Source organism: Lygodium microphyllum, chromosome 13 (assembly GCF_053477565.2).
Source record: "Lygodium microphyllum isolate KBCC chromosome 13, Lygodium_microphyllum_v1.1.10, whole genome shotgun sequence".
Lineage (NCBI taxonomy): Eukaryota > Viridiplantae > Streptophyta > Polypodiopsida > Schizaeales > Lygodiaceae > Lygodium > Lygodium microphyllum.
This window is the reverse complement of record NC_141147.1, coordinates 63,987,967-64,000,796: the sequence shown is the minus strand read 5'-3', so window position 1 is coordinate 64,000,796 and position 12,830 is coordinate 63,987,967. Positions and strand designations below refer to the sequence as shown.

Sequence of the window (12,830 nt, the reverse complement as noted above, 5' to 3'; positions counted from 1 at the left end):
CATGGTAGTGTCTTAGAGTATTAATGACTTTTAATTCCATGGCTACATTTTAGAGTGTATGATTGCATTTTAATGAGTCATGACTATGTTTCAATGCCACAGTTACTTTTTGGTTGCCTGTGTATTGTTTGTGTGCACATGTGCATGTTATCAATGAGCAACTCACAAATAAATAATTAGATTGTTGAGTTTTTGAACCAAGTGACAAGGAAAATTTATTGAAATACTCATTTTATTGCAAATAAAGAGTACCATTCGATAAGAACTACATGTAGATGATTATGAGTCATCATGCATTGATGCATAACACTATTGCAATAAGATGAAGACCCCATTGTATAAGATTTTGTAGTGAGATAGAGTTTATATTTTTCAAAACAAAAATACTAAGAACATGGTGAAGAGGTGATCCAATTACCTACAAACCAACTAAAAACACTTAGTTAGTAAGAATCAAACAACATTAATGGATTCTAGGTGTCCAAGCACCACCTCGACTGTTATCCCCTCACACCATGTGGATAATACCTAATAAAAGTAGTGGAATATAGAGTTTATTTGTGATTAGTAGCAACCACCTTCTTCTCTCAAGATTTGTGTGAGATATGATTGAGTGCCATGGAAATTGGAACATGGAGGTTGAGCAGATGAGTATGTGAGAGGAGGAAATGAATAATATTATCACTTAAGTTTGAATGATATTGATACAATGACGGAGAGATGAGAAGACAAAAAGGGATGTGATGATACCAAAGGGGGAATTTCAAGAGATTGAGAAGATAATAATAAGGGTGTGTTTTGAGTACTAAGGAGTGACAATGAGTATTGTTGAGAGTGTTGAAGAGGTTAATACACAACATTAGCACCCATGAGAGGAGGTGTATGCTAAGTGTTGAGAAGCTAGAAGTGATGAAAGTGCATAAACACTTCCATTATATAGATGAACAATGAGATTGAGGATATAGAGGTTACTCATGTTTGAGAGCTTGGTAGTAGTCGGTTACCTTTGCAAGAGGTCAAATAAGAGTATTGAGACAAGAAGAGGTGGAGGTATCAAGGAGATTACGCTCATGAGTTTAAAAAAAGTGGTTATAAGTCCTCATATGTATTTGTCACATATGTGAGTTTATATACCACGAAGATGCATAATTTTGATGCCAAATAATCTACATCTATACTATCTTATAATTCAACAAATTTATGAACCTAAAGCCAATGCTATCATTATCTTATATAATCTTATAATTGACCAATTTGAGAAACTTAAAACCAATTCTATGTGTCATCTTTATAATATTAAGAGGAGGTTGGGGCGGGGCAAGGCATGGCACGTGTGGAGCTCCCCTTGTGTTGTCCCACCATGTTGCCATGTGGCACCTACTTCCGCTCGCCACACTACCATCACAACCCCCAAGACTTTCGCACACAGCAAACACACGTGGTGCATGCTCCTGCTCGCTGAATGTGTGTGAGAGAGAGAGTATGTATATATGTACACACACACACACACATTTATAGATACATATATATGTTAATGTACATATGTGCATATTTAATAAATTTAATGTAATATAAATATTATATATATTATATATAATACACATTGTCATAATTATTAATATATTTATAATATGTGGCATATATATTTATATATATTATGTGCGTGTGTGCGTGTGACTTTGCACCAAGATTAACTTCCTACCTAAAAAGACTAATCTCCTTAAGTTTTGATGCCCTCTCCCTTGTGCCACCGAAACTCAAGTCATGACTCCCTAACCCTTGAAATGCCAAAGAGAGAGAGAGAGAGAGAGAGAGAGAGAGAGAGAGAGAGGGAGTATAAAAATTGAAGAGATACATAAAAGGTGTTCAAAGCATGGGATCAAAATGTGAAGTATTGGTCTAACACCTATGTGAAGCACTAGGAGAATACAAAGAAATCCTTAGCTCACAAAAAAGCCTTAGGATCTCTCACAATCGGTCTCTTTGTGACTCAAGCATTTATGGACCCTCTTGCCATTTGAAACATGCTTTTGAATTTCGATGCGAAGCATCAAAGAATACTGGTTCTTTGAGAATACCAGTACATAGCATCGTAAGAAACTAGGTGTGGAGTGCCTAGTATGTATACTACTTATCTTATAATTGACCGATTTCAAAAACTTAGAACTAATCCTATGTATCATAGGCATAATGTTACCCAACCCGCCTCTCTTTTTCTTTTCAAGGAATAAAAAATAAAAAGTCCTAAGGCCAAATAGTTTAGCACATGTAATATGCCATTAACATATTACACCTATGCCATTAACATATTACACCTGGCATTAATAGAACTTGCCATACAAAGTTCTAAATTGTTTAGAACATGCAATAGGCCATTAATAAAACTTGCCATTTGCTTTTCTCTCTCTCTCTCTCTCTCTCTCTCTCTATATATATATATTTATTTATTTATTTATTTATTTATTCGATTAATGCACTATTAAAGATAAGTCATAGCACCTCATGGAAGCCCTCACGAAGACGCGTGCACTTTCAAACCTTTTATAAACATCTGCACATTCCCCACCTCTGTCGTACACCTTGTCTTCTTTACTTCTTCCATGGCAAGTACCGGGCTTGTATGAAGGCAGAGGCGTGAAGACAAAGGCAAAGTCGAATGGAAGTGTGAGCATAAGAAATATCGATCCCTCTCTTCTTCTCTTGCCTTACACTCACATGACATTGAACTGAAAGCATTAACCCGGGGAATCGCACGAGAAGGGAAGGCAATCACATGGCTAGGAGGAGGGGGAGAGGTATGGAAAACAGTCTCTCGGCATGGATGTAGCGCGTGTCATCCTTGATACTCGTAAGCGCCTTCAATCAACAGAGCCACAGTCACTGGGGTGGAGTTTCCATCGGAGGATGCGTTTAAACTCGATAGGATGGGTAGGGCACAAGCGAAGCGACCAGGTGTGATTTTAGATTTTATTTTTCATGGCAGCATGCCAGTGACGAGCATCGAGAGTTTTTAGGATTGCCTTGACGCTCATGGCTTCAAAATTCAAATGGTAAAGTCACACTTGATGGGTTCAAGCTCAAGTGGTATGACATCATCATCCATGGATTTTGGGATGGATGTAGGGACATAGGCTTCAAATGGTGAAGGCGTAGGTATATAGGCATATATTCATTCCTTTTGGAGGAATGATCGTTTTAAGATTTGCTCCTCAAGAGTATAACAACTCTTAAGACATATGTATTCATTTCTTTTGGAGGTATGGTCGTTTTAAGATTTGCTCCTCAGGAGTATAACAACTCTAACACACCAAGGTTTCACATAAAGATAGCTTAGAGATTACTTCATGAGCGAGACCCAAGAGATTTCACCTTAGTCCCAATCATCTGTACATACATGGGGGACATTGATTGATCAAGCCATCTATGTTAGCTGATCCAAACATCCCAAACCCCAATACAGGTGTTGATAATACTTCCTAGGTAGATACATGAGGTTATTGCCTACGCCAGAGGTATGCTTTCTATATCCCCATGAGATTGTATCATCTAGAGCTCTTTTATTTGTGAGTTGCTTTGAAGTCCAAATGCAAGGTAAAAATATGAAAGGTAGATTAAAACCAAAGGTGCAATCACTAATAAATCAAATGCAGAGATTGATGGGCTACTTGTTGAGTAGGAAATTGCAGCACAACTAAAAGAAAAAATAAAAAGCACTAGCATTGGAGAGCATACAAGAACTAGAGTTCTCATGGAAACACAAAGGCAATGTAGCTAGGGCAAGTTAATTAATTTTCATGCAATAAATGAATACTTGGATGTTGCATGGTTGATATGCGATGGTTCTCACAGATGTACTTAGGTTGATTTGGGCTTTGTAATTCTTGAGCATACACCTCTTTGTATCAGGTCTTGCCAGTGTTGTATACATTTTGCCCTAATACACAGGGGGTGTGTTGGTTTATTGATGGATTCATTTGACATGCTTGGATGTTTGTTGGATGTTCGTATGATTATTATATATTGCTTTATGTTCGCTTAATGCTAGTTATGCTTTGACAGTTAGTGGTTGACTTGGTGCATTTATTTTGCCTACAGTTTGCTCTCATTGTACCTGGCTGTAATTTATTACAGCAAGTAGTTATGCATGGATTGAGTGGAAGTTTCATGTTGAATTATTCTGATTTTCTGTATTTTTTATGGTACTTGGTGGACAGCATCATTAGCTATCAATTCGTGGTCATTTTGCCTTGGTTTTGGTGATATTTTGGTTATTTACAATAGAAAATAACAAGTAGTTTTGAACTGTCTGCACCATTTAGACTACAGTATGGCATCTTTTTCCATTGATAGTGCTATCTTCAACATTACTAAGCTTAATGGTACGAATTATGCCTATTGGAAGAGCTAAATTTGGCAGGTATTGGTACAGAAATCGCAGATAAAGCCACTAAGGATGCATGGCGAGCAGCCTGAAACTATGATTGATGACGAATTGGATGAGCTTGATGAGTTATGCAAGTCCACCCTCATCTTGTCTCTCACTGAACATGTGCATTACAATGTGGTTGAGGAAGCACAGAGTGCTTGGCAACTTTGGGATAAAATTAAGAACCTCTATGACAAAAAAAGTCCAGCAAGTTAGATGTATTGGCCGAAGCAACTTATGGACCTGCACATGAAGGAGAATATGACAATGTCTGTTCATTTGAGCCAATTTCATGCTATTCTCAAAAACTTGACTTCGTAGGGCATTACCTTTAATGATGAGGTTACTCCATTGTTTTTGCTTGGGACTCTGAGTGAGTCATGGGATGTATTCTATACTGTCTTATGTGCTCCTGCTACTATTTTGAACTTGCCTGATGTAGAGAGTATTCTTTTGCAGGAAGAAATTAATTGTAAGAACCTGGATGTCTCTCGTATGTCGCATGCTTTGATTGTTAGAGAGAGAGATGGTAATGGAAAGAATGACTGTGGGAATGGCTGTAGTAGAGACTCGCAGAAGTCTAGGTCTAAGTCGCGTGGTAAGTCGTGCAACAAGTCTCGTGGAAGAAATGCTAATGTGATATATTATCATTGCGGTAAGAAGAGTCATATACACCCACAGTGTCATAAGTTGCGTAATGAGAAGTGTAAAGAAAATGAAAAAGATAAAATACAGGAAAAGTCTTTTGATTGCAGCATTATACCTGTGAAATCCAGTGTGAAAATCGAGAAGATAAATGTCATGCAGATGACTCCAATGGGGAGTACATACTTACAGCTAGTTCTTGTGATACTATGCCATTGACCGAGATTCACTCTATATATGCGCAGTGCTGGCTTTTGGATTTTGGTGCTTCATTTCATGTTACACCATGCTGTGAGTGGTTCCATTTTTACCACACTGTTTTTGGTTCAATTTGCTTGGGTGATGACAGGTTACTTGCTATTGTTGGCATTGGGGATGTACGGCTGCAGTTCTCTACTGACAGTACTTTTTTGTTACAAGATATATATCATGTATCTGTGCTTACACGCAGTCTTATGTCTGCAGGGTAGCTTGATGATGCTGGATTTCATATTTCATTTGGGGATTCTACCTGGAAGATCACACATTGACTTGTACTTGCTAGAGATGCTAAGGCTGACAGCCTCTATCCTCTTGTAGTTGATGGGTCATTTGTTGATCATGTTTTGTCAGTCAATTCTATCCCACATGTATCTCTTTGGCATGCCCGTTTTGGGCCATATGTCCTTGAAGGGAATGAAAATACTTTTTGGTTTGCAGTACTTATCGTCCCTTGACTATGCATGTTTTGATTCATGTGAGCATTGTCTTAATGACAAACAGACTAGGAATGCGCATAAGAAGTTTGGTAGGACACGCATGAGTGAGCCCCTGGTATTGGTACATTCGGATGTCTGTGGGTCCATTCCCTATTAGTCTATGGGTGGTGCAAAGTATTTTGTGACGTTCATTGACGATTTTTCACGTAAAGTCTCGGCTTACCCCATTAAGCTTAAGTTAGATGTCTTAGTTGTGCTTCAAAGATGGCTTGCATTAGTTGAGAACCAAACTGGGCATAGACTGAAATGCCTTAGGACTGACAATGGGGGAGAATATGTCATGTGCCTTTGAGTAGCTATGTGATGAGAGGGGTATTAAGCGTCAGTTGACCGTACCCTATATCCCATCCCAGAATGGTTTAGCTGAGCGGATAAATAGAACCATCTAGGAGCGTGTACGCAGTATGGTTAGCCATGCAGGCCTATCATAGTGCTTTTGGGTTGAGGTAGTTAGTACAAATGTTCATGTCATCAATAGATCACCTTCCAGTGGTTTGGATTTTCAGGTTGTAGAGGAGGTATGAACTGGGAAACCTCCGTTTTATGCACATCTATGTGTCTTTGGATGTGAGGCATTTTGCTATGTGCCCAAGGACAAGCGGACTAAGTTGGATCCTAAGAGTGTCAAATGCATTTTCCTTGGTTATGGAGATGTAGGCGAGATGGGTTACTGCCTCTGGGATCCGCAGGCGTGGAAAGTTATCCGCAGCTATGATGTAGTCTTCCATGAAGACAAGATGCATAGGCAGCCTAAGAAGGTGATAGAGATGCGCGGGGTTATATTCCAAGAGGAGCCATGTGCTCCTGCACAGCTAGTTGAAGAGCCTGCAACAACAGTTGGTACACATGGCCAAGGTGTTGGACAGGATGCTAGACATGCAGCAGAGCTTGTAGTGAGACGGTCTACTAGAGCTAGACGTCTACCTGATCGATTTGAGCTCTCGATGCATTATGTCTTGGTTACAGATGCATGAGAACCTCTTACCTATGATGAGGCTATGCGCAGGGGTGATAGTCACTCCTGGGAGAGGGCTATGTAGTCTGAGATGGACTCCCTGCATAATAATGTGACTTGGGATTTGGTTGCATTGCCTAATGGCAACAAGACTTTTGCTATACAAATGGATGTACAAGCTGAAAAGTACCCCTGGGCACCCCAAGTTGGCTTATAAGGCAAGACTTGTTGCTAAGGGTTTTAAGTAGGAGCATAGAGTTGACTTTGATGAAATCTTTTCTCTTGTGGTCAAGATGACCACCCTACGCTTGGTTTTGGCCTTAGTCGCGCAGCTTGACTTGGACATGTATTAGATGGATGTTAAGACCGCATTCTTGCATGGGGATTTGTATGATGAGATTTACATGGAGCAGCGTAAGGGCTTTGCAAAATCTGGCAGGGAGCACCTAGTGTGCAAGTTGAAGAAAAGTCTTTATGGCTTGAAGCAGGCACCTAGGGAGTGGTATCATAAGTTTGATGCCTTTATGCTGTCACGGGGCTATAGTAGGAGCGCTATGGATCCGTGTCTTTACACTAAGACAGCCCGTGATGGCTCATTGCTTATTTTGATACTTTATGTGGATGATATGCTAATAGCAGGAAAAGCTCATAATGAGCTGGATGCTCTTCAATCTCAGTTGAAGAAGAGCTTTAAGATGAAGGATTTGGGAAAGACCTCTCACATTCTTGGTATGCGCATTAAGCGCGATAAGCATCAGGGCCTACTCTACCTTTCACAGAGGGAGTACATTCATAAAGTCATTGAGCGTTTCCGTATGTAGGACGTGAAGCCTATTGACTGTCCATTACCTTCTTATGTGAAGGTTTCATAGGCTGATTGTTCGCAAACAGATGAGCAAAGGGCCGAGATGACCAAGATACCTTATGCATCAGCTGTGGGTAGTTTGATGTATATCATGATAGCCACTCGTCCAGCTATTTCCTTTATAGTTGGTGTTGTGGCACGCTATATGGCTACATTTGGCAAGAAACATTGGGATGCCGTGAAGGGTATCATGAGATACCTGAAAAGCACATCAGATATTGTGTATTTGCTATGGCAACCAGGATACTGGAGTTATGGGGTTCACAAACTCTGATTATGCAGGACATGCAGATAGTAAAAAGTTCATTTCTGGTTATGTATTCACCTATGTTGGAGGTGCTGTCTCTTGGATGTCCAGGGTTTAGAAGTGTACGGCTCTTTCTACCACTGAGGTCGAGTATGTTGCAGCCACTGAGGCTTGCAAGGAGGCCATATGGTTGGGCTGTTTGGTTCATGACCTTGGGATTGATTCTATACCTACACTGCATTCGGATTCTACGAGTGCTATTCAGCTAGCCAAGAATTCGGTCTTCCATGCGAAGACAAAACACATTAAGGTGAGGTATCACTTCATATGCGGGGTCGTGGAGGATAAGTTTTTTGACATTGTCAAGACCTTCATTAACGAAAATCCTGCAAATCTGCTCACGAAAAACCTCACTATTGAGCGCTTTGCCTTCCTCAAGAGATTGATGGGCGTTGGATGAGATGACGTTTTTTCTCATCCTATTGTACATGTGTACATTGTATTGTCTTTTCTTTTTCTTGTCACTCCTCATTGGGGCAGATTCGCCTTTAAGTGGGAGGTTGTTGGGGGTAATGGTGTCTCTGCTTAGTCGCCCATGTATTATTACATTGATAGTACCCGCCACTGTACACTGTAGGTGGTGGGTGTCTATCACCGTCACTTTATTCTTTATTCTTTTAGTGACAGTTTAAATAAAGGAAGGCCCGGTCACACATTGTGATTGTTGGAGTTCCCATTTGGTCTCTCTCTCTTTCTTGCTCTTACTCCCCGGCCATAGCTCTTCCAAGCAAGCTTTGATCTTTCTCACCTTTCACACATACATGCATGCACACAAATACACACTCTCGACTTTACCAACCCTAGTATGTTGTTTTGGGTGTTACAGGTACAACACGATTCATGAATATGTTTTTGCATTGTTAATTATATGTGTAGTTTGGATTCACTAAAGGTGCACTATTCAGGACTCTTGTGCAACAATGGTTTACGCAGCACATTAAGATTGAATGAGGTCCAGAATAGAGAAGAGAGTGAGAAATTTGATCAGTCCCCCTGCATGCAGGCAAAGTGACCAGGAGAGGATGAGGTACAAGGAAGTGATGCACGGCCCAAGGCACAGAAGGCTGGTGTGGATGGAGAAATGGAAAGGGAGTTCTGTGCCAGACAGGTGCAAGACAAAATGCCTGATCTGCAGACCACTGGAGAACAAATCTTTTCAGCGTCCTCCAAGCAGGTTTAAACTGTGGAAATGGAGTTGCCTATGGAAGCCATATGTCAGAGATATTATGACTTCTTCTCTGCCAGTATATACTTTTATTTTTATGGACCAGATCCCTTCACATGAAGAGGTCTCTAGATGGTTCCTCAGCACTTATCAAGCCCCCTGCAGGTTAGTATATCACCGTTTTGTGGGTAAAGGTTTTTATCAGGAATTGGTGGGGTCGCAAGCAGAAAGAAACTGGATCTTTTCCTGCGTTGTTGGGTTTAAGGGCAACCTGGTCCACAGCATGCCACGGTTAGCAACCTTCGCACTTTGTTTTGAGCGTCCAGTTTGGGTGGATTTTCCCAACTTTCACACTTTGTTTGAATTGGAGCTTTTTGTGATTGCTTCAACCTTGGGCAAGGTTTTGTACGTGCCTCCTCTTGCTTCCAATTTAAAGGGAGAGAGAATGGCATGCATCTTATGGGATAGAAGAATGGAGCCACTAGAGGTCATGGAAATACATGATAAGAGAGGACTTACTTTGGTCTTGAGGTCAGACTTTCTAATTTTCTTGACATGTGTTATATCTGTAATGAAGCAATCTGGGCACTTTGCAAGTTCCTGTCCACAAAATGCAAAAGGAGAAGATACGAATAATGCAAAATGCACAGAAGGATAGGGAGGGTGGAGAAACAGGCCAAAAGCTGAAACTTGGAAGTGGTGGAGAAGTTAACAATAATGCTTTGTCTAGTCTCATTAACTGAACTGCTGCTTCTAAGCCCAAAACCTTGATGGTGCAGGCGGGAGAAGATAAACGAAAGAGGCCACAAGGTGGAAACCACTACACCTTGTTGATTCTAGTAACTCAAAAAAAGGGAAGAATGAAGTTGTGCCTAAAGGGAAGGAGAATGTTGCTTCTAGTGAGGATAAAGGAAAGATAGGAAAACAAAAGAGTAATAAAATCTCCATCAAAAAGATGGCAAGAGGTGTTAAGAGTCATCTCCTGCCATGTTAGCACTGCCATGTGGCTGCAGTCGGACAGTCCGCGACTGCAGTCGGACCCATTAAATGCAGCCGACCTGCCTATTTTTGGCATTTTCTTCGGCATTCTTTTCAGCCTTTTTAAGGCTGAGTTTCCAGCAAACTTTATCACTTGTATCTGACAGATTTCACCCTGCTGGTGATGGAGACAGCACTCGGGGCTGATGGAGATTGAGGTCCTCAAGGTGGAGACATATGCAGATATTCTCTCTGCACCTGTGTATAATTCTGCATCCTTACACAACATTCTTCATTGCAGATTTTCTGCTTTTTACTTTTTCTTTCTCTCTCTCTCTTCTCTCTCCGTTCACTCTTTGTCACGGTTATTCACTTCCGCATTGCTTCACTTTGACATGGTATCAGAGCATTGAAGGACTGACCTAGGGTGGATCTAATTGAAGAGGAGTTTTCAATGTGGCCATTCAAGTGCGAGCAGGAGGCTGAGGCGAGCGTGGGCGTGTGAGAAAAGAGAAGATTTGCTGAAGTTGCTGCTGTTTTTCTACTGTTAGAGAAGGAAGAAGGCTGTGTTTTTGGCCTTCAAGTGCAGATTTTACCTTTTCATCGCCTCTGGCGGTTGAAGAAGGTTCGTAGTAGGCTGCATTTTCATAGTCATAGGGGGTTTCTTTTGCGTTTGTACAGGCATTGCTGGTGAAGATGTCTACAAAGACTGACGTGGAGTTCCAGGCAATTATAGACTGTCTTACCGGCTCTTCCATTAGATCAAAAACTCGATGGTGACAATTACTCCATATGGCATGTGATGATGTTGGCCATATTGGAGTCTTATGATTTGGCGGAACTTGTGATGGAGGAGATCAACCGGTCCTCAGTGAGAGATGAGTCCAAACTCTCTTCCAGTGCCCGTGCGAAGTTGACCAAAGCCCAATCTCATTGGGACAAACTGAATGCTAGGATTCGTTTTTTTCTTTTTCTATCTTGTACAACAACTGTGATAGCCCATATAGAGCACTTGACTGTGGCTCGGGAGATATGGCTGGAACTTGACGAGATATACAACCGGATGACCCTTATGAAGAGGGTTTCTTTGGAGGTGTAGATACAGACTTTGTCCGTGAATAAGTCTTCTTCGTTTTGGGAACACATCAACAAGCTTCAGCAGCTTCAGATGCAGGTTCAAAATGTGGGGAAGCCCATTTCCTCCGAAGACATGGCGATTACTTTATTATCCCAGTTGCCACGACAATTCGGTATTTTTTATTCCGGTTTTATTGCTTCAGGGCAGGAGTCGACTCTTTGTTGGAAAGAGTTAGTTCCTATGGTCTTGGACCAAGAGGAATAATTGAAGGGACATAATGCTTCTAAGTCGGAGGCATTGATTGGCCAAGCCTCTTAGAAGAAGGGGAAGGACCAAACGAAGAAGAATGAGGATAACAAATCCAAAAAGGATAAAGAGAAAGAATCGACATGCCATATTTGTGGTAAGACTGGCCATTGGAAGAAAGCTTGCCCTAACAAGGACAATAAAAACACAAAGAAGAAGGATATGAAGGATTCTGGAGCGGTGGTTGTACTCTCATCAGCTGGTTTTCTATACTTAGTGGTCATTGAGGACTCTACACCGAAAACTTTTGATGTTGCGATGATAGCTTCCCAAGCTCGAGAGTGGATCGTGGATAGTGGTGCCTCGTGGCACATGACTTCTTTGACAATAGGTGTTGCCCATTTGCGACCATCGTGTGGGCAGATTCTCATAGGAGACAACTCTTCTGTGTCTATTGCTGCACAGGGTGAGATATAGTTGATTCCAGATGGACGTGGTGGTACCCACACTTCCGAGGTATTGTATGTGCTAGGTTTAGGGTATCATTTGCTTTCGGTCCATAAGATTTGCTCTCTTGGTCTCTTGGTGGAGTTTGACAGTGATGCTGTTTGAGTTCTTGATCGTGGATCGAGAAAGGTTCTCTCTTTTTAGGATATGAGGAGAATGGTATCTACAAATTGAAGTCTTCTTTCACTTTTACCTCTCTTCTTTTTACCTCTCAGACACAATCTGAGCTATGGCATGCTCGGTTTGGCCACCTGAACTATGAGTATCTTTAGAAGGCGTCGCGAGGATCGCTTGTTCGAGGTTTGCTGGACATAGTGGTGAGCCAACAACCATATGTCTCTTGCATTCGTGGGAATAAGCATAAGGATGCAATTGCCAACAAAGCTTCGAGGCGGTCTACTTCACCTATGGAGCTTGTATCTACAGATCTTTGTGGCCCAATGAGGAATGAGTCCTTAAAGAGGAGCTTGTACTTCATGTTGATCGTAGATGACTACACTTCTTGACGTTGAAGTCAGAGGCTTTCTCCCACTTTAAGGATTGGCTTTTCTTCAAGGAGAACCGATCTAGCCATAGATTGAAGACCTTGCGATCAGACAAGGGTGGTGAATTTGTTTCTAATGAGTTTACTCGTTTTTGTGTAGATAAATGCATTCACCAAGAGTTTGCTAATTGGTGCGCAGATCGGATGTTGTATGCTCGCGTAGTGAATGCCGGAAAGTCCCCAAGAACAAAAGAACTCTACTTTTTGCACAAAACTCAAGGTAAAAAGCATGCATGACATGAACAAGAGACCAATTGGGTGCAATCTCCCCCCATGCCTTGTGTGAGCGCTCCACAAAGCATGTATTTTATATATTAATCATCTTCAAGCTCAAATAATAGCCCAAATTACAAAAT

General features: G+C 41.2%; 1 long non-coding RNA gene across 3 annotated transcripts; it reads left to right on the top strand.

Annotated features, from left to right (window-relative positions):
• The first annotated feature begins 2,522 nt into the window (after positions 1-2,522).
• LOC148026704 (uncharacterized) lies at positions 2,523-7,175 on the top strand. 3 transcript variants are annotated; one of them, XR_015692876.1, is made up of 4 exons: positions 2,523-2,795; positions 4,430-5,024; positions 5,421-5,448; positions 5,537-7,175. It is a non-coding gene; the product is annotated as an uncharacterized LOC148026704 (long non-coding RNA). The 3 variants fall into 3 exon arrangements; XR_015692878.1 differs by lacking the exons at positions 4,430-5,024; positions 5,421-5,448 and adding an exon at positions 5,234-5,362; XR_015692877.1 differs by lacking the exons at positions 5,421-5,448; positions 5,537-7,175 and having other exon boundaries at positions 2,524-2,664; positions 4,430-4,777.
• Positions 7,176-12,830: the final 5,655 nt, after the last annotated feature.